We start from the raw sequence: 22,022 nt of genomic DNA on the forward strand, positions 1-22,022 counted from the left end.
TTTTATGTGCTAAGGCTCCTCCCCAGCCAGATTTCTCGGGCATTTTTTCGCAGGCATTTTTCCCGGGCATCCGGGGTATCTGTCTCACCGGCAAGTGGGGGCTCGCTCACAGCCCAATTGTGGAAGCTTTCTCTGCCCTGATTGGCTGCCAGGCAAAGCCTCCCTGGGGACAGGGCTGCCAGCACATGTACAGCCCCTATAAGAATATAACATATGTTGAGGCACAAATAAAAATCAGATTGGTCCCTCTCAGTCAGTTTCCCTTCTTATCTCCTTAGCCCACCAGGGCTAGACCCTTATTTAAAGAAGTGGTTACAGTTTGTCTTGGTTTGAAAGACAGTTGTCTGTTAAGGAAAGCAGAAGCCTCCCTTGGAGTGGAAAATATGACCCCCTTCCCTCTAAATTATTATAACTTTGAAATTAAGGGGCTTTCAAGAAAAGATATGAGAAAAGGAATAACAGTTCTTTACTAATATGTATAACAAGGCAGACAAACACCAACAACTATGGCAGCAACAACAAACAGAACCAGAAACCCAGTAATAGCCTTCTTGGCTGCAGGCACTTTCCCCTTTGGTGTAGTGATGGTCACAGGTGTAGTGATGGTCACAGCCGGCAGGTGGCAGGCTCCCAGTGGGCAGGGCAGGTGCAATGATTCCCTTGCGGCTGTAGGGGGCGCTCCAGTGCAAGCTTGGGGAAAACGCGGTAATGGCAGACAGGCTGAATGGCGAAAATCGGCTGCAGCAGGAACTTTGGAGCAACGGCTGGGACAGCAGGGTGGCCTCGCCCAGAGTAGCAAGCAAGAGGAAGCAGAAACTCTGCAGCTGTAGCTGGAACAGCAGGGCATCCCAGCAGGGCTGGAGCCGTGAGGCATCCCGGCAGGGCGGGGATGCAGAGCTACAATGTAGTGAAAACTCAAAGCAGTGGCAAAGAAACGGTGGAGGGTGGGGCAGCAGCAGCCCCACTCCAAGCAGGGCAGAGAAAGGCTCCCTGGGAGGTGGAAAGGGGCTGGGGATCCTGGGGTTTCCCCTGAGGCACCTGAGCAGATGGCGATGGGTCTCCGGTTTGGTGAGGTAGGATGTTAATAAGGTCCCAGTGCAATGGCCGTTCCCACAAGCAGAGCTCCACTGACAATAGAAAAAAGGCAGCAGGAGACGGAACCCCGCAGTGGTGAAGAATTGTCCCCACAGTGACCACAGCGTCTCTCCCCTCTGAATGCCCAGAGCACAAGAGAGCTAGCAGCTGCCTAAGCTATGATAAATGAAGAGATGAGAGACACCGACAGAAATGTGGGTGAATCTAAAAATTTATTCAAAAGTGCACAGTATATATATCTCAAATCCTAAGGGCTAATTTTAGCTACAGGCTTGCAAGCTTAATCACAGTTCTACAATAAATCTGCCCTCTTGATGTCACTGAAACTGCAGGAAGAACAAAATCCTCCAACAACATTTTAAATGTTAGAGAGTCAAGACATTACTTTATTCTGGCAAGGATGTACCACGGAAATTATCTCATCCACACATAGCCTGGGTATGCAGAGAGAATCATTCCATGACACATGTCTGTGATAGATACATATTATAATATTGGCTTTCTGCAAATGTTAAAATGGATGCTATCTGTATAATGTTAAAGTAGCTTTGTTATAAAGATGTAGTTTTGTAACAATAACTAATGCCTTTATTTCTGTCATGAATTAAACTTAGACATAATAGTGAAATTGCTAATATAGTTATGCTTGTGGTAATTGAACTGTCTGCTTGGTAGGATAACATCCAATGAACGTATGATGAAGACCCCTGCTACTGACATGCCAACTATCGGCAACTCGCGTCTGCAGAAACCATGGACCAAAGCCCAATCTGGAGGTGATAATAAAAGCTGACTAAAACCACAGCCAAGAAATGAGCATGCTCTAAAAAGGTGGATCCAAGGAGGAGCCATGCTAAACAGTTCCTGGAACATGTAAACTAGTTTGGGGAAAAGTTTGAATATGCATAATTGATTACGAATATGCATTAGGCTGATGCAATAGGAAAGGTATGTAAAGAGTGTCTCTGCAACAGCAGGGGTGCTCTTGGCTGAATTCCAAAGCACCCAGTGCTGTGACTTTTGCTTTATTGTCTTTGTCCCCTATTGTCCTTTAGTAAACTTTTAAATCCTAACAGGAGAGTGAACCTCGTTTTTCACAATTGGGCGCTTCGTCCCGGATTAACACCTCGCCTCCAAGACCCTGGGAGATCCTGAGTGGGGGAGGTGCGCCCCACCGAGTTTGGCGGCCTGCTCCATTTCTTCTGGTGTGAATCGGCGGCTGCAGGTCGACACCCCGTCGACAAGAAAGGGACAAATAAAGCAAAAGAAAAGGAAAAAAAGATGCTCCCTAAGAAACTGCGGCAGCTAGCCCCACAATTCTCGTGCACGAAGACCCCGACAAGAAAAAGAGGATTGTAAGTATTTTTGGAGGGGCGGATACGGGGGTTGACTGGTGCGTGAATGAGACGCGGGCTGGTTACCCCAGACCTGCGAAGTGAGTGTGGAGTCTCTGAGGGCTGAGGTACCATCTTTTCCCGAGAAAAACGGCCATTGAGGAGATGAAGCAAAAGATAAAAGGAGTGAGAAATCCCCTGGGGTAACTGGGACTGGGTCTCAGGGAGGGGTTGGACCCCTAGGAAAAGGGAGCCGAGGGTTTCCTAGCACAATCCACTAGGAAACGGGACGAAAGTGAGGGTCCCCAATTCCAGAAAAGTTGCCGGATTGAGGGTTGGAACACACAGAGGCTAGAAAAATTACTCTAGATGGGAAGTGTGGGATACTATACCCAAGAGAATCTGGGGTTGGCCAACAACATTTGAGATTTTACCATTTTATTTGAAAAACAATACCCATGGGTGAATATTAACAGGTGATTTGAAAATCAAGATACCTTATTATTGTGTTGTTCTGTTGTGAGTGAGAACGAGTGAGACATATTAAAGAAATAAAAGTGAGTGAGTACAAATGAATGAAAGCATACAGATATAGATTGTTGATGTAAAGTTTATTATCTGGAGGGAGGTGGATTATATTATATTATTGAAGACGAAAGATTTTCTGTGCTGTGAGGGGTGGGTGGTGTTTAAGCTGTCAGAGGAGTGGGTTAGAGCAAAAAACAGGGGCCAGGGACAAACAGATAAAATCCTGGGAAGATGGGACAAAGAACCAGTAAGTCGGGTTCAAGGAAAAAAGGGAGTAAAAGGTGCCAGCAGATATACCCCAAGATAGTCCCCTGGGAATTAAATTAGCCAACTGAGATAGTGATCCTTGTACAAAGGAAAAGAATAAAGTAAATATGATTCGGTATTGTATGATAGAATGGACAAAAAAAGAAGACCTGATCACGTCTATTGGCCTAGATATGGGTGTTTTGAAGCTTGGATTTGTCAGGCCTTAAATATATTTGTAAATTTAAAGGAACCGTTTGATCCAGAAGAAAAAGAATATGCCTCTTGTTGGACAGGAGACACAGAACCCCTGGGGGTAAAAGTTTTTAGAATATCAGAAACCCCAGAGACAGAGCGAGCAGAGAAAAAGAAAGAAGAAGGCTGGGACCCCCTGGAAGCATTGCCGCCCCTCTATCATGCCTCGCCGGGTGCCCCTGCTCCTGCTGTGGCCCCGCTCGCACCGGGCGCCCCCATCCCCACCCCTGCTGTGGCCTCCCTCGTGCCGGCTGCTCCCACTCCTGCCGTGGTCCCGCTTCTGCCGGCTGACCCTGCCTCTGTCCCCTTGGTGGTTCCGGCTTCACCGCTGACTTCCGCCCTTGCCTCTGTCCCCTTGGCGGTTCCGATGAGTCCCCTTCCCAGTGAAGGAGCACCATACCAAAATACTAGGAGAAGCTCAGATAAAACTCAAAGGCAGCTTGATAATTCCTCTCCTGCCACTACTCCAAAACAAGGGAAAAGGGTCTCTTCTAAGGTTATGATGATTGAGGAACAGAAAGGTTGGGATCAAGAAGTCAGCTTATTCCCATTATGAGAAGTGCCAATGGGAGGGGTTCAAGGGGGGACAGGATTTGTGAATGCTCCTTTAACCTCTTAAGAAGTCAGAAATTTTGAAAAGGAAATTAAAGGATCATTAGAAGATCCCATAGGTACAGCTGAACAATTAAACCAATTCTTAGGTCCCAATATTTTCACTTGGGAAGAAATACCGTCAATAATGAATATTATATTTTCCCAAGAGGAGAGGCAGATGATTAGAGCTGCTGGAATGAGAGTTTGGAAAAGAGAGAATCAACAAGGTCCACCAGGGGACCAGAAAATGCCAATAGCACCTCCTAACTGGAACCACAATGAAGAGGCAGGGCGAGGACATATGAATGATTATCGTAATCTTATAATCAAAGGAATAAAAGAGGCAGTGCCCCGAGGGCAAGATGTCAGCAAAGCTTTTGATGGACAGCAAGGGAAGGAAGAAACTCCAACTGATTGGTTAGAGAGGCTCCAAAAGAATATGAAACAATACTCTGGAATTGACCCTGAGAGCATTTAGGGGTGGAGAATGTCATAGGTTAGCAAGGATAGTCCCAGAAGGGATATCCTTGCTAAGGGGTGCTTACAGCTTCCTCTGGGACCTGATAGCACCTATCAGCTGGCCAGTTTGAATATGGACAATTCTTTAAGCCACTTAAAGTTGTGACCGCCTCTGTGATACACACTTAAGAATAGACAAACTCCCCCCCCCCCCCCAAGCTCTCTCTCGTTTTCCAGCACTGGGACAGGTGGCTGCAGGCCCCGTGCGGGGGCCAGCAGGCCCGGCCAGGCCCTGCTTGGGCCGGGCCGGGCCGGGCCACGGCCAGCCTGGAGCCATGGGCCTGTTCCAGCCGTGGAACTCCCCCCCCCACTGCCTTGCCGTGGGCGACCGGAGCAGCTTGGCTCTCCCCCCTCTCCACTGCGGCCAAGATTTCAGCAAAGCGGCACCTCTGTTCGGCAGAGGTCAGGTGACCAACAGCGATAAGCCACATTCCAGCTGCAAGGCCGAGGTGAGATTAACCCTTTTATTGCTGTGAAGAGCTGAAAACCTGAGGGAAGAGAGAGAGGAATTGCTTAAAGCTGAAATTCTGTTGTGAAGCTATGATACATCAGAGTATCCCGTTGTAATTTCATGAAGATCTGGGGGGTGGAGTGTTCAACTCGTAAGCAGAAGCACCTGCGCTGAGATAGGCAGATGCTGACGCAGCTGTAATTTCATGAGAAGCTTGGACAGGGAGAGATGAACCAAATGAGGACTGTTGCTCCAAATGGGAAAGGAGAAAAACCTCAATTCCTAGAGATGCTCCCAGAGATAGTCCTAACGATGAAGATCAGGAAGACCCTTTGCTCCCAGGGAAGGAGAAGGGCCTCTGTTTCTTTGTTTCTGAACAGCTCAACCTTAAAATTGTACCCCAGGAAACTTTCAAGAGTGGACCCTCGAAAGCAGTTGCGGGAAAAGCTGCAAGTCGGGGGAAGAGACTCACATTGTAAGCAGAGAGACTCCTCTTCCTAAATGGACTGAACAATATTTGGAAGTGGGTGGCTGTCTTGTTGTGATACTGTTTTCATAGCACGAGCAAGAAGAGACTTCTCTTTCTAAATGGACTGAACAAGGTTATTATGGAAGTGGTAAACAGACTGAACATCTTAAGGGTTGTCTTTACATTGTCAGTGGGAGAAGGGAGGAAGGTGGGGGGAGGAGGAGAGTTCTGAAGGTGGTATAATTTTTTTTTTTTTCCTTTCCTTTTCTTCTTTTAGGTCTGTTAATAAACTTCTTTATATTCTTTCAAGTTTGGTGCCTGCTTTGCGTTTCTCCTAATTCTTATCTCACAGAAGATAAACAGTAATGAGTATTTTAGCCCAAACCACTACACAGGGCAAGTTCTATTTAGAGTTATCTTTGTCACTCATGCCTGGCCAGATATTAAAAAAAAAGCTGGAAAAGATAGAGGACTGGCATGATCGGGCATTAAATGAATTATTAAGGGAAGCTCAAAGGGTTTATGTACGGAGACATGAAAAGAAAGCCAAAGTAGAAGCAAAAATCATGATAGCCACTATGCGAGAAAGTAGCTCCCAGAGGAATCTGAAGCCCCCAGGTACCACTCCCAAACATTCAGATTTCAGAGACAGGGAAAAAACAGAAGCCCAGCACAATCAAAATCTCAGGTGCAAACCAAAAATGCCTGTTGCTATTGTGGGGAAGAAAGACACTATAAGAGGGAATGCCCTGATCTAAAAAAGAACCTGAAAATATTCCAAGAGATATACCCAGAAGAAGAATAGGAAGGTCATGGGCTCTATTTTCTGGGGGATAAATACCATCTAGAACTTTTGATGACTTTAGAAGTAGGCCAACAAGAGGAGGTATTAGAATTTATTGTTGATACTGGGGCAGAGAGAACTTGTGTAGTAAATATTCCAAGAAGGTGTAATGTGAGTAATGACACTGTGAAGGTAACAGGAGCAAAAGGAGAAGGGTTTAAAGTTCCTGTCATTAAAAATGTAGTAATTTAAGGGGAAACCAGAAGAGGGATGGGAGATGTCTTCTTAGTTCCCAGAGCAGGTTGCAACTTATTGGAGAGAGACTTACAGGTACAATTAGAAATAGGGGTTATACCAGAAGAAGGGAAGATTGTTGCAGTGGGGATACTGTAACACACGTACCAAACAAGGAGTCCCGTGGAAAAGAAATATATATGGACCGATTCTTGATAGATGTTTCAGAGATGTTTATTTCTCCAGCCACATGGCCGGGGCTCTGCCGAGGAACTCTTCTAGTCACGGGACCGAGGGTCCTTGCCCACGCAGGGAAACACAAAACAACCAATGGTGAATGAGGCTGACCAGGGGCTCGGGAAACCCTGTCTCTGTCCCCTCAGGGCCCCTCTCCCAGGACCACATGGCAGGGGGAGGAGACCCCGACATTTCACCCGTTTATTTTTAACAAAAGAGATGTAAAACTTAACATTGAAAACAACTGGATAAACATAACAAGAACAGTTTTAAAACAAAACAAGCCACCCTCCTGAGTCCTTAAATGTCCAAACAGATTCTCTGGAACATCTTAAGGCTGACAGAAGGGAGACAGGACTCTCTGGGCATGCGTGGTGGGGAAACTGAGGCAGGAGAGGGTTTAATTTCTTCCCTCCTCCTTTTCATCCCCCACTCAGCATTGGAAAGGGATTTTTGGGGAAACAATTGGCAAAGGCATGGTTTTGTGAGGGAAACCATGGATGAAAAAACGGATTGGGAATACACTGGGGGTAATAGGATATAGGGTAAAAGGGAAAGGTGGGATTAGGAAAAGGAGACTGTAGGGGGGGCTTATAATGGAGATATTGTCTAACATGACTACGATTTTTAGCATATATACTGCCTTTTACAGAAACACCATCAGGCCCAGTGACTTCCGATGCTTGTAACCCTTTTCTACCCTGTACAATTTTGAATTCCACCACCTCTCCATCTCCCAAGCTTGGGGTGCATTTTTCAGGGTTATTCTTTTTAATAGAAGCTCTATGAACGAATACGTCTTGCTGGTTGTCACATCTTGTTATAAAACCATAATTTTGTTTAACATTATACCATTTTACTATTCCAAAAACCTTAGCTACGGTGATCTTTTCCTTTTTCCCAGTGGCTGCTGTTTTCTGTCTCGCTGTGTTTTTGCTTTTGCTTTCAGTCGCTCCCATTTTGGAATTGTTGGGGCTGCTCGTGCCTGCGCACTCTTCCCAGGGTGGCATTCGGGGATGCGCGGGCCAGGCCGGGCCGCGCCGCTCAGTTCTCTGCGTGTCACCTCCTCTGGTCACAGCTTCGCTGCCGCTGCCAGGCGCTGCAGCCACATCTTGGCCAGGCCCCCGAGCGATGATCCCCCTGCGCCCTGCTCCAGCGCGCGCCTCGGATAGGCGCGGCTTTGCTCCACTGCCACCGCCGCCAGCTGCCGCTCGCGCGCCACCCCTCTCGGTCAGGCGTTCATGGGGCTCGCTCCACCACGCACCGCGCGGGGCCGGGCAGGCACCGCTGGGTCGCCCTGATCCCACCGCGCCTCGCTCCACTGCTGACACTGCAGCTTGCGTGGCTCCGCCCGCGCGCAGGAACTGCCTTGCTGCTGCTTGCAGAGGGCTCGGTCCACGTGGCCTGGGTCGCACGGTCCCTGAGGTAGGCTTCCCTTCGCCAAGACACAGCTGACATTGCTCAACAGTCTCGGTAATTAAATAACATTCACGAAAATATTTTTCCATCGGCATATATTTTGACTCAAAAATTAACTGTTTCCAAATGGTCTTCCAAAAGACTTTGGTAAGAATTAAATCCCAAGAAACATAGAAAAAGTTCTTAAACAACGATGAAAGGAAGTGTTTCAGTTCTTTCTGAGCTTGAATTAAGCTAAAATTTACAAATCGTTGCTCAAGAATCTTTTCAAGTTTAAGATAAATGTCCATATGTGGCTCTGAGAGCCAAGAGTCTTCCCACGGTTCCTCCATAGTTTAGATATGGAATAGCAAAACAAAACCAAGAAGAGGAATCCAAAGTTTCTAGGGTTTACTCACACAAATCAGTCGCTTAGGGATCGGGGATCATTCTGCCTGCATTTCACTATTACCGCAGGCCTGGGCCCTAGGGTATATCACCGTGTCCCGCAGCCATAGGGAGGAGGAGGAGAGAAGATCCAGCAGGCAGGAATTGTGCAGCAAGATTGATTCATTTAATTATTTTACAAACTCTTTTATAGACTTTTTCCTTCATAGTCTAATTGGACAAAGAACCAGCCACCCCTTGGGGGTGATTGGCTAAAATCCTAAAACATCCATTGTCAAAATATTTTTCTACTATACCATAAGCAAGACTTTTCAAGGTTGCAGGTGTCTTGGTTGTTTACATTCCCTGCTACCTCTTCTGCGTGAGAGAAAAGTCTCTCACGGACTTAGAAAATAGCAAGAAAATACTTGCTAGCAGCATTTTTGTATCTACATTTCACTACCATTATGTTGCAGTGGGGATACTGTAACACGCATATCAAACAAGGAGTCCCATGGAAAAGAAATATATATGGACAGATTCTTGATAGATGTTTCAGAGATGTTTATTTCTTCAGCCGCATGGCCGGGCTCTGCCGAGGAACTCTTCTAGTCACGGGACCGAGGGTCCTTGCCCGCGCAGGGGATCACAAACCAACCAATGGGGAACGAGGCTGACCAGGGGCGAGGGAAACCCCGTCTCTCTCCCAGGGCCCCTCTCCCAGGGCTACATGGCAGGGGGAGGAGGCCCCGACAGAAGATGACAGCTAAAGTGTTAAAACTCGCCCAAGAAGATGAGGGAAAGATTAACAAATAAGTTTGGGCTGGGGAAGGAAATAGGGGAGGATTGAATATTGACCCCATAAGGATCATGATTGAGAGAGAAGAATGTCCCATACGTGTGCGTCAGTACCCTATATCCTTAGAAGGAAGAGAAGGCTTAAAGCTGGTAATAGAAGAATTGATAAAGGATGGGACATTGGAACCTTGTATGTCTCCTCATAATACCCCTATTCTCCCAGTAGAGAAGTCTAATGGGACTTAGAGATTAGTACAAGACTTAAGGGAAGTCAACAAGAGAACTCAGACCCGTTACCCAGTGGTACCCAACCCCTATACCCTGTTAAGTAAAGTCCCACCTCAGCATCAGTGGTTTAGTGTAGTGGATCTTAAAGATGCTTTTTGGGCTTGCCCATTAGCAAAGGATAGTCGAAATATTTTTGCCTTTGAATAGGAGGATCCAAGTACTGGGACAAAGCAGCAACTAAGATGGACAAAATTACCACAGGGATTTACTGAGTCTCCAAATCTATTTGGGCAAGCTTTAGAAGAAATATTACAGACTTTCCCCACTCCTCCTGGAATACAAATTATCCCATATGTGGATGATCTTTTATTATCAGGGGAAGCTGAAGTTAGGGAGGCTACTATAAAACTATTGAATTTTCTTGGGGAAAAAGGATTAAGGGTATCAAAAGGGAAACTACAATTTGCAGAATCAGAAGTAAAATATCTTGATCACTTAATAAGTAAAGGTAGCCAAAAGCTTAATCCTGAGAGGGTTGCAGGGATTTTCTCTCTTCCCCCTCCTTCTTCAAAGAAGGAAGTTAGAAGACTGCTTGGATTATTGGGATATTGTAGACTATGGATTGAGGGATATACGCAGGCAGTAAAATTTTTATATGAAAAATTGACGGAGGGGGACAATATAAAGTGGACCAGGGAAGATGATAATAAATTAGAAGAATTGAAGTTGAAACTAGCCTCGGAACCAGCTTTGAGCCTACCCTCATCAGAAAAGCCCTTTCATCTGTATGTGAATGTGGAAAGTGGAGTAGCTCATGGAGTTTTAGTCCAGGAATGGGGAGGAGTGAAAAGGCCAGTAGCTTATTTATCTAAATTGCTAGATCCAGTGAGCCATGGCTGGCCAGTGTGTATTCAAGCTATAGCAGCTACAGCTATTCTGGTAGAAGAGAGCCGTAAACTTACTTTTGGAAGTAAACTAATTGTGTGTACACCTCATGCAGTCCGAAATGTGTTAAATCAAAAAGCTAAAAAATGGTTAACAGATTCTAGGATGTTAAAATAAGAAGCAATTCTTATAGATAGTTATGACTTGACACTAGAAGTAAACAAAAGTTTGAATCCAGCTCAATTTTTATATGGAGAACCAAAGAGTGACTTAACACATAATTGTTCAGAAATTATACAATACCAAACTAAAATTAGGGAAGATCTAGCAGAACAGGCCCTCCCAGAAGGGGAAAGAATAGATGTTGATGGTTTATCTAGATGCTTACAAGGAAAAAGGATGTCAGGATATGCCTTGGTTGATGGGAAAAATATGCAGACCATCGAAAAAGGGAAATTACCTTCAAATTGGCCGGCTCAATCTTGTGAATTATATACTCTAAAAAGAGCACTGGAATATTTAGCACAAAAGAAAGGAGCCATATATACTGATTCAAAGTATGCCTTTGGGGTAGTACACACCTTTGGAAAAATTTGGGAAGAAAGGGGGTTACTTAATTCAAAAGGAAAGGGACTGATACATGAGAGACTCATTTTAGAGGATTTAGAAGCATTAAAAATTGCCTGAAGAAATAGCTGTAGTACATGTTAAAGGACACCTGTAGTGGTTTGGTCTAAAATACTCATTGCTGTTTACCTTCTGTGAGATAAGAATTAGGAGAAAAGCAAAGCAGACACAAAACTTGAAAGAATATAAAGAAGTCTATTAATAGACCTAAAAGAAGGAAGTAAAAAAATAAAATCATAACACACTATCAAGACATTTCTCCTCCCCCCACCTTTCTCCCTTCTCCCACTGACAATGTAGAAAAGACAACCCTTGAGATGTTCAGTCTGTTTACCACTTCCATAATAACCTTGTTCAGTCCATTTAGGAAGAGGAGTCTCTCTTGCCCATGCTATGGAGATATTATCACAACAAGACAGCCGCCCGGGTTGGTTCTCTGCTCGCATCATGTGAGAGTCCCTTCCCACGACTTGCAGCTTTTCCCACAACTGCTTTCGAGGGTCCAATCTTGAGCTACTGGGCTACCATTTTAAGGTTGAGCCATTCAGAAACAAAAGTTCTCTTCACCCATCTCTGGGAGCATTTCCATCTCTGAGAACAGAGGCCCTCCCCCTTCCCTGGGAGAAAAAGGGTCCTCATCATCTTCGTCTCTAGGACTATCTCCGGGAGCATCTCTAGGAACTGAGGTCTTCTCCTTCCAATTTGGCGCAAGAGTCCTCATCCCTTCCATCTCTCCCTGTTCAAACTTCTCATCAAATTACAGTTGCTTCAGCATTTGCTTATTCCAGCACCGGTGCTTTTTGCTCACAAGTACAGTTTGAACGCTCCACCCCCCATGCTTTCATGAAATTACAACGAGTACTCTGATATATCATAGTCTATCACCACCATAGCTTTACAACAGAATTTCAGCCTTAAGCATCTCCTCTTTCTCCTCCCTCAGGTTTTCAGCTCTTCACAGCACTAAAAGGGTTAATCTCACCTGGGCTTTGCAGCTGGAATTTTGCTTATTGCTGTTGGTCACATGATCTTTGCCAGCCAGCGGGCAGCTTTCAGCTGAATTCTTCAGCCGCACTGGAGAGGGGCAGCGGCCCGTCTGCACGTAGGAGGACTGGGGGGACGTGGGTGGAACAGGGCCGCAGGGCTCCAAGAGGGCTGTGGCCCGGCCCGGCCCGAGCAGGGCCTGGCCCCGGCCCTGCGGGCCCTGTACAGTCTCCGTACGGGCCCTGCAGCTACATATCCCAGCACCAGAGATGAGACAGAGCTCCCCCGGGCTTTGTCCATTCTTAAATTTGGACCACAGAGGCGGTCAAAATTTTAAGTGCCTTAAAAAATTGTCCATATTCAAACTAGCCAGATGATAGGTTCTGTCAGGTCATAGAGGAGATGTAAGCACCCCTTTGCAAGAACATCACTTCTGGGACTATGCTTGCTAACCCAAGACAGTAAGATGGGGGAGAGCAAGATCAGTCTGGGAAATGGAATCTCCATGATGGGAGGCAGTTACTTAATAAGCCACTTACTAGGAAAATATTAGAAGGCATGCATCAAAAAACTCATTGGGGTTCTCAAGCTTTGTGTGATCACTTTTTATGGAATTATGGGTTCATTGGGATCTTTGGATTGGCAAAGCAAGTAACTGAGAAATTTATAACTTGCCAAAAAGTAAATAAAAAGGTAATGAGAAAAACAACACTAGGAGGCCGTGAGTTAGCTCTGCGACCGTTTCACAGTATCCAAGTGGACTTTACTGAACTTCCCCAAGTACAGAGGCAGAAGTTTTTATTAGTAATAATAGATCATTTAACTCATTGGGTAGAAGCTGTTCCCACTGTCAGAGCTATAGCTAATGTGGTATGTAAAACCCTTTTGGAACAAATTATTCCCAGGTATGGAATGGTTAATAGAATAGACTCAGATAGGGGGACACATTTTACGTCAAGAGTTTTACAGCAAATAACTCAAGCCTTGGGAATAAATACCCCATGGCATCCACAAAGTTTGGGCCTGGTAGAGAGGATGAACCAGACTTTAAAGAGAACTTTAACAAAACTAATGATTGAAACACAAATTTCATGGGTAAAATGTTTACCTTTGGCTCTATTGAGGATCCGAACACAACCCAGGTCAGACCTGGGAGTGTCACCCTATGAGATGATGTTCGGACTACCCTTTCTGACCACCCAACATGAAACTGCTACTTTTGAAGTAGGAGAAATGAGTGTTAGAAAATATGTCATCGCAATTGCAAGAACTGAATTGAATTGAAAATTTGAGGTTGAAAGGGATAATCCCTCAAACCACACCTTTAGAATTTAAAATCCATAATATGCATCCAGGGGAATGGGTACTAGTGAAAACATGGAAAGAGCAATCTTTAACTCCACAATGGGAAGATCCTTTTCAGGTACTACTGACAACCGAGGCAGCGATCTGAACCAGGGAAAGAGGGTGGATCCACGCCAGCAGAATTAAAGGACCTGTGGAAGAACCTAAGGAGTGGACTATAGCATCTAAGCCGGGTGATATCAAGTTGACTCTTAAGCGAGGACTGGGTGGTAATGAACTGGGAAGACCCAAATGATCCAAGGAATGTACCAAGAATCACACCTAATTGGAAAATAAGGCCAAGCTTATATCAAGTGCCGTATAGACAAGTTTTGAGGAACCTCCGATACCCCCTTGGGGAGGAATACTTCCACTCCAAACTGGAGGATCAGGACTGTTTCAGTCAAAGAGTCCTCATGTTTTAGCCTTAGCCTGTGATTTGTACAAAGAAGAGAATAGACTGTATCCTAATCTCGAGGAGATATCACAACCTCCATCAGTGCCATACCATATACCCTGTCTGATTCATCCCAATACCGGACATGCTAGCTGGGTTAAATGTAAATGCATAAGTTGTGGAAAAAAATTGGTACTGCAGTTCACAAAAACAGCACCCTCATTGTATGGAGTGTCCAATGACAAATTTATTCCCTATCCCGATAGAACTAGGAATAACCAAGATAATAACTTTGCCCCGTGGATGGGAATTGCTAGTGCCTGTTGAGTGGGAGGTACCTGAGGAATGGTGGGAAAATTACAGTGCCAAAAGTGATTTGCCTCGAAAATAGCAAAAAGAGGTAACAAGGAAATAGAGGGCAAGACTGGATTGGCCACTATAACTCGCCACCAAGAAGATCATATACACCTGCTGTGGGTAGCAACCCCATAGGCATGGGAGGTGGGGGTATAAGCCATACCGGACCTCTATTATTCCTGCTTCTGTCACTCATTTTTTGTCACTTCCCTTTCGGGATACCAGCAAAATCATGTCGCAAGTGCTACCGAATGCTTTACATGGAAAGAAACCGAGGTTCCTTTTTTATTACTCACACCCACATCAACAGTCACTGTTATAACCCATCCAAACTAGGTACCTGTACGCAAAACGGGAAAAAATACTGGATTGCAGAAAACTTAAGAACAAGTGGTAATAGGCTGGGAAACGAATGTCCAAAGGGGGAGAGATGGGTTTGTTTCACATTTGTCCTTAAGGGTAGAGTCCAAGATTTGGTAAAAGAACAAGTAGTAAACAAAAAGGCAAAGCCAGCACAGCAATCTAACTCTGTGTCAACCCCACGTCAAGATTTGCATACGAAACTTAAACAGCAATTAGAAAAGGAAACAGATATCTCGAGATTTGGGAAAAACCTGTTTGCGGAATTGGGGGAAAGAATAAGAAAGGAACTAAACATAACCAACTGTTGGGTCTGTGGAGGGGCCTTAATCACAGAGGAATGGCCATGGGAAGGCAGTAGCTTAGGCCCGGGTGAACTCCTTAAGTGGAACCGGACAAATATAAGAGGGAAAAACCGACCAGAAGGGTGGATTTTTTAAGTTCAACAGTGATAGGAGAAGAATGTCTCTGGTGCACTGGAAAGAATTTTCTTAGTGAAGTAGGAAATACTCCCTGTAAGAGATATAAAGCTCGTCATGGAACTTTTACATGGTGGATCCCAGAGGAACCAACCCTGTATTGGGCCCAGAGAAAAACAAAAGGGGAAAATTGCAAGTATAATAATGAAACCAGACTTTTTCAATGTAATGATACAGGCAAGAATACTTATTTTGGGACCCCAGAAATATCCAAATTTTGGGAGAATATAAATCAACAGAAAAATGATTATTGGAAAGCACCAGATGGCCTATTTTGGATATGTGGGAAAAGAGCGTACCCAAAACTCCCCTCCCAGTGGAAAGGGAGTTGTACTCTGGGGATCATACAGCCAGGATTTTTCCTTTTACCAGGATCAGATGGAAATCAATTAGGAGTACCAGGTTATGAGGACCTAAAAAGAAATAAAAGGGAATTGATTGGAGGATTTCAAAAATGGGGAGATGAGGAATGGCCCCTGAACGCATATTGGAAACATATGGGCCAGCCACCTGGGCACAAGATGGGAGTTGGGGATATTGAACCCCAATTTATATGCTGAATCATATTATTGATGCCATGAAGATTTTTTGCCTTTTCTTTTTGTTGGGGTTTCAAGAGATCTAGTTTGGGGTTTTTTTCTGTTAAAGGAATTTTCCCCCATTCTGTTACTAAGATACAAATCGCTGGGTGCTTAAGAGAAGACAAAAGGGCCTGGCTAGTCTTTTGTTTGACCTGGATGTGGGGTCAGTTTCCTCTCCTCATTCGGAGAGGGCAGCTGCAGAGAAAGGAGCTGCTGGTTCTTTTTCTTCGGCCATTTTTCTTTCTGCTGGAAACAACGCCGGGATCCCAAAGCTGTTTTTCCCTGCCCTGCTGGAGGCTGGGCTGTGGCTGCCCTGCCCCGCTGCTGCTTCGAGCCTTCGCTACGCTGTAGCCGTGCTTGCCCTGCCTGCCCGATCTCCGGGGGATTCCCCGTTTGGATACATCTCATCTGTCCTCTGGGATCTGTGCTCTTCCCTGCCGCTCCAGCCTGCCCCTCCAGCCTGCCGCTCCAGCCTGCTGTTCCCAAGAGTCCGGCCGGGCACCGGGGCCAGCCGTCTGGGGTTTGTGAAGCCTTTGTTCCATCCTTCCCCGGGACCCCAGGGCACCAGTGCTGCGTGCTCCCCTAGCTCACTGCGGAGTGCCCCCTGCAGCCGCGGGGGAATCATCCCACCTGCCCTGCTAGCCGGGAGCAGCCAGCACCCCTGCCGGCTGCGACCAGAACTGCACCTGAGGGGAAAGGGCCTGACAGCTGAGAAGGCTGGGACTGGGTTTGTGATTGCTTGCTGTTACTGCCATAGTTGTTGTTGTTTTGTTTGACTGGTTATATATATAAGAGTAAAGAACTGTTATTCCTATTTTCCCACATCTTTGCCTAAAAGCCCTTGATTTCAAAATTATAATAACTCGGAGGGAAAGGGGTTACATCTGCCATTCCAAGGGAGGCTTCTGCCTTCCTTAGCAGACACCTGTCTTTCAAACCAAGACACTTTTATACCCCTGCTATACTTTTTTACAACTTCTGTATTCTTAGTGCCTTTCCCCTACATTCTTGGACTTGTTTGTCAAGCTAAGAGACGAAACATTTTAGAAACTTTGTAGCTAGGGATCCGTGTGCCCCAGACCCCAAGGTCCTCTGCAGAACACATTCTGTAAACCAAGATAAAACCACCCAGGGGAAGGTTCCTTGGGGAGGGAGGCTCACTTGAGCCTCTCATTGGGGAATCTTTGATAGATATGCTAATTAGTAAAGCCTATAATGTTATACCCGATCTTTGGGGGTACTTGGTGGGGTGCATCTCGATGCATATGGCCTGGGCGTGTGCACCTAAGGATCCTTAAAATAAATACCAAGGCAAAATCCCTTTTCCCCTTCTAACTGTGTATGACTCTTGATTTTAAGACCGGGAAAAGGCATCAGTTGCTGGCGACCACAAGGGACCCTAAAGACCTTGAAACTCGCAGTCTTGGGTTGGAACACATCTTGCTTTGCCCCTCTCTTTGCTGGCAAATCACAGAGGGGCCGGAGCAACAATCTAAGACTGTGACCAGGACTTTAGGACCCAGCACGGAAAGGCAGAAGCACGGAAAGAGGTGAGTGAAAAGGGGATCGATATTACTGAGACTGTGCTAGCACTAGGGAAGGAGATCTCCAAGGGGGTTGGAAAGGTTGGGGGCAGAGAAGCCCATGAAAGGGGAAAGCTTAAACTTTTCCCCTGCAAACTGTGGAAAGGAGGGGACGCCCTCCGTGGAGTCCACAAGAGCCCAGAGGCTGCACCCTACGCAGCCGCAGGAGCGACTCAGAGGTTGATTGGTTGGTTGGTTGGCCGGGACGTCGGGAAGTTGTGGGTTTGAATCCTTTTGAGACCAGATTTTCGCGCGCACACATTTACTGCTTGCTAAAACTAGTTCCTTTTTAGTATTTTAAAGTGCTGTTTTGAAGTGTTTGTGTAGTAAGCTAGATAAACTGCCTGGGAAGTCGGAAGTCAGAGGCCGGATTGCAGGCTGAATTCAGGAGTTAAGAGCTTCCCTCTGGCAGAGTTTTTCTGTCTGTGAGCAAACATGGGTGGTGTGAATGAAAAAAATCCCTCCTAATAGCCCATTAGAGCTGATAATAAAACACTGGAAATAGCTGACAGGGCAAAAAACTACTTTGGACACCTGAGAATTGATCAGACTGTCCACACGGGTTTGGCCGACTTTAAAATTAAGTCAAGGAAATTGGCCTCGCTATGGGAGTTTGGAAAGTAACATCATTTCTGACCTGATGGTAGAATTGAGATCATTACGTAGGTTTGATGAACTAAGATATGCAGAACTTTTTACTGCTGACTTTTGGCGGGGGAAGACATACAGACAATCAATGTGATTGATAATGCAAGCTTCGTTTATTAGCAATACAGAGGCACTCATATAGTGTGAAAGTACAAGCTTATCAGTTCTTTAATTTGTTTAAACTTATAAGAGCGCATTCTTATTTCTACATAATTGGGTTAGATAAAAGACTACATTTGGCAAGCTTCTATTATTTATGTTTTGTCTTGAGAGATCAAAGATCTTCCTCCCTTCTCATGATCAGCACATCTTTATCAGCACTGTATCTCCTAAAAACTCCCTTTTGGTTCTCAGGCCTGTTTCTCATGCAGGCATTTTCTCATGGAGGCTTTTTCTCCTGCAGGCCTTTGCTTGCAGGCTTTTGCTTGTACAGTTCTGTTATTAATTTGTACCCTTTATCAATGATCCATGTCCCTGATCCTCTAACCATTCTCCAACAATTCCCCCTTTTTGTTTTTGTTCAAGAAATACTTGATTGGCTACAGATGTAGTAACTTTGTATATCATCTTTTGCAAGCATTGGCACAGGCAAGGAAAGCACACTATTAGTAATAATATTACTAGTCCTACAGTAATCAAATGCTGCACGAGTGAAACTAGCCATGGTCAAGATTGGACCCTCGAAAGCAGTTGTGGGAAAAGCTGCAAGTCGTGGGAAGGGACTCTCACATGATGCGAGCAGAGAACCAACCCGGGCGGCTGTCTTGTTGTGATAATATCTCCATAGCATGGGCAAGAGAGACTCCTCTTCCTAAATGGACTGAACAAGGTTATTATGGAAGTGGTAAACAGACTGAACATCTCAAGGGTTGTCTTTTCTACATTGTCAGTGGGAGAAGGGAGAAAGGTGGGGGGAGGAGAAATGTCTTGATAGTGTGTTATGATTTTATTTTTTTACTTCCTTCTTTTAGGTCTATTAATAGACTTCTTTATATTCTTTCAAGTTTTGTGTCTGCTTTGCTTTTCTCCTAATTCTTATCTCACAGAAGGTAAACAGCAATGAGTATTTTAGACCAAACCACTACAGGTGTCCTTTAACATGTACTACAGCTATTTCTTCAGGCAATTTTTAATGCTTCTAAATCCTCTAAAATGAGTCTCTCATGTATCAGTCCCTTTCCTTTTGAATTAAGTAACCCCCTTTCTTCCCAAATTTTTCCAAAGGTGTGTACTACCCCAAAGGCATACTTTGAATCAGTATATATGGCTCCTTTCTTTTGTGCTAAATATTCCAGTGCTCTTTTTAGAGTATATAATTCACAAGATTGAGCCGGCCAATTTGAAGGTAATTTCCCTTTTTCGATGGTCTGCATATTTTTCCCATCAACCAAGGCATATCCTGACATCCTTTTTCCTTGTAAGCATCTAGATAAACCATCAACATCTATTCTTTCCCCTTCTGGGAGGGCCTGTTCTGCTAGATCTTCCCTAATTTTAGTTTGGTATTGTATAATTTCTGAACAATTATGTGTTAAGTCACTCTTTGGTTCTCCATATAAAAATTGAGCTGGATTCAAACTTTTGTTTACTTCTAGTGTCAAGTCATAACTATCTATAAGAATTGCTTCTTATTTTAACATCCTAGAATCTGTTAACCATTTTTTAGCTTTTTGATTTAACACATTTCGGACTGCATGAGGTGTACACACAATTAGTTTACTTCCAAAAGTAAGTTTACGGCTCTCTTCTACCAGAATAGCTGTAGCTGCTATAGCTTGAATACACACTGGCCAGCCATGGCTCACTGGATCTAGCAATTTAGATAAATAAGCTACTGGCCTTTTCACTCCTCCCCATTCCTGGACTAAAACTCCATGAGCTACTCCACTTTCCACATTCACATACAGATGAAAGGGCTTTTCTGATGAGGGTAGGCTCAAAGCTGGTTCCGAGGCTAGTTTCAACTTCAATTCTTCTAATTTATTATCATCTTCCCTGGTCCACTTTATATTGTCCCCCTCCGTCAATTTTTCATATAAAAATTTTACTGCCTGCGTATATCCCTCAATCCATAGTCTACAATATCCCAATAATCCAAGCAGTCTTCTAACTTCCTTCTTTGAAGAAGGAGGGGGAAGAGAGAAAATCCCTGCAACCCTCTCAGGATTAAGCTTTTGGCTACCTTTACTTATTAAGTGATCAAGATATTTTACTTCTGATTCTGCAAATTGTAGTTTCCCTTTTGATACCCTTAATCCTTTTTCCCCAAGAAAATTCAATAGTTTTATAGTAGCCTCCCTAACTTCAGCTTCCCCTGATAATAAAAGATCATCCACATATGGGATAATTTGTATTCCAGGAGGAGTGGGGAAAGTCTGTAATATTTCTTCTAAAGCTTGCCCAAATAGATTTGGAGACTCAGTAAATCCCTGTGGTAATTTTGTCCATCTTAGTTGCTGCTTTGTCCCAGTACTTGGATCCTCCTATTCAAAGGCAAAAATATTTCGACTATCCTTTGCTAATGGGCAAGCCCAAAAAGCATCTTTAAGATCCACTACACTAAACCACTGATGCTGAGGTGGGACTTTACTTAACAGGGTATAGGGGTTGGGTACCACTGGGTAACGGGTCTGAGTTCTCTTGTTGACTTCCCTTAAGTCTTGTACTAATCTCTAAGTCCCATTAGACTTCTCTACTGGGAGAATAGGGGTATTATGAGGAGACATACAAGGTTCCAATGTCCCATCCTTTATCAATTCTTCTATTACCAGCTTTAAGCCTTCTCTTCCTTCTAAGGATATAGGGTACTGACGCACACGTATGGGACATTCTTCTCTCTCAATCATGATCCTTATGGGGTCAATATTCAATCCTCCCCTATTTCCTTCCCCAGCCCAAACTTATTTGTTAATCTTTCCCTCATCTTCTTGGGCGAGTTTTAAAACTTTAGCTGTCATCTTCTGTCGGGGCCTCCTCCCCCTGCCATGTAGCCCTGGGAGAGGGGCCCTGGGAGAGAGACGGGGTTTCCCTCGCCCCTGGTCAGCCTCGTTCCCCATTGGTTGGTTTGTGATCCCCTGCGCGGGCAAGGACCCTCGGTCCCGTGACTAGAAGAGTTCCTCGGCAGAGCCCGGCCATGCGGCTGAAGAAATAAACATCTCTGAAACATCTATCAAGAATCTGTCCATATATATTTCTTTTCCATGGGACTCCTTGTTTGATATGCGTGTTACAGTATCCCCACTGCAACATAATGGTAGTGAAATGTAGATACAAAAATGCTGCTAGCAAGTATTTTCTTGCTATTTTCTAAGTCCGTGAGAGACTTTTCTCTCACGCAGAAGAGGTAGCAGGGAATGTAAACAACCAAGACACCTGCAACCTTGAAAAGTCTTGCTTATGGTATAGTAGAAAAATATTTTGACAATGGATGTTTTAGGATTTTAGCCAATCACCCCCAAGGGGTGGCTGGTTCTTTGTCCAATTAGACTATGAAGGAAAAAGTCTATAAAAGAGTTTGTAAAATAATTAAATGAATCAATCTTGCTGCACAATTCCTGCCTGCTGGATCTTCTCTCCTCCTCCTCCCTATGGCTGCGGGACACGGTGATATACCCTAGGGCCCAGGCCTGCGGTAATAGTGAAATGCAGGCAGAATGATCCCCGATCCCTAAGCGACTGATTTGTGTGAGTAAACCCTAGAAACTTTGGATTCCTCTTCTTGGTTTTGTTTTGCTATTCCATATCTAAACTATGGAGGAACCGTGGGAAGACTCTTGGCTCTCAGAGCCACATATGGACATTTATCTTAAACTTGAAAAGATTCTTGAGCAACGATTTGTAAATTTTAGCTTAATTCAAGCTCAGAAAGAACTGAAACACTTCCTTTCATCGTTGTTTAAGAACTTTTTCTATGTTTCTTGGGATTTAATTCTTACCAAAGTCTTTTGGAAGACCATTTGGAAACAGTTAATTTTTGAGTCAAAATATATGCCGATGGAAAAATATTTTCGTGAATGTTATTTAATTACCGAGACTGTTGAGCAATGTCAGCTGTGTCTTGGCGAAGGGAAGCCTACCTCAGGGACCGTGCGACCCAGGCCACGTGGACCGAGCCCTCTGCAAGCAGCAGCAAGGCAGTTCCTGCGCGCGGGCGGAGCCACGCAAGCTGCAGTGTCGGCAGTGGAGCGAGGCGCGGTGGGATCAGGGCGACCCAGCGGAGC

This window comes from Aphelocoma coerulescens (genome assembly GCF_041296385.1).
Source record: "Aphelocoma coerulescens isolate FSJ_1873_10779 chromosome W unlocalized genomic scaffold, UR_Acoe_1.0 ChrW_unloc_scaf_1, whole genome shotgun sequence".
Lineage (NCBI taxonomy): Eukaryota > Metazoa > Chordata > Aves > Passeriformes > Corvidae > Aphelocoma > Aphelocoma coerulescens.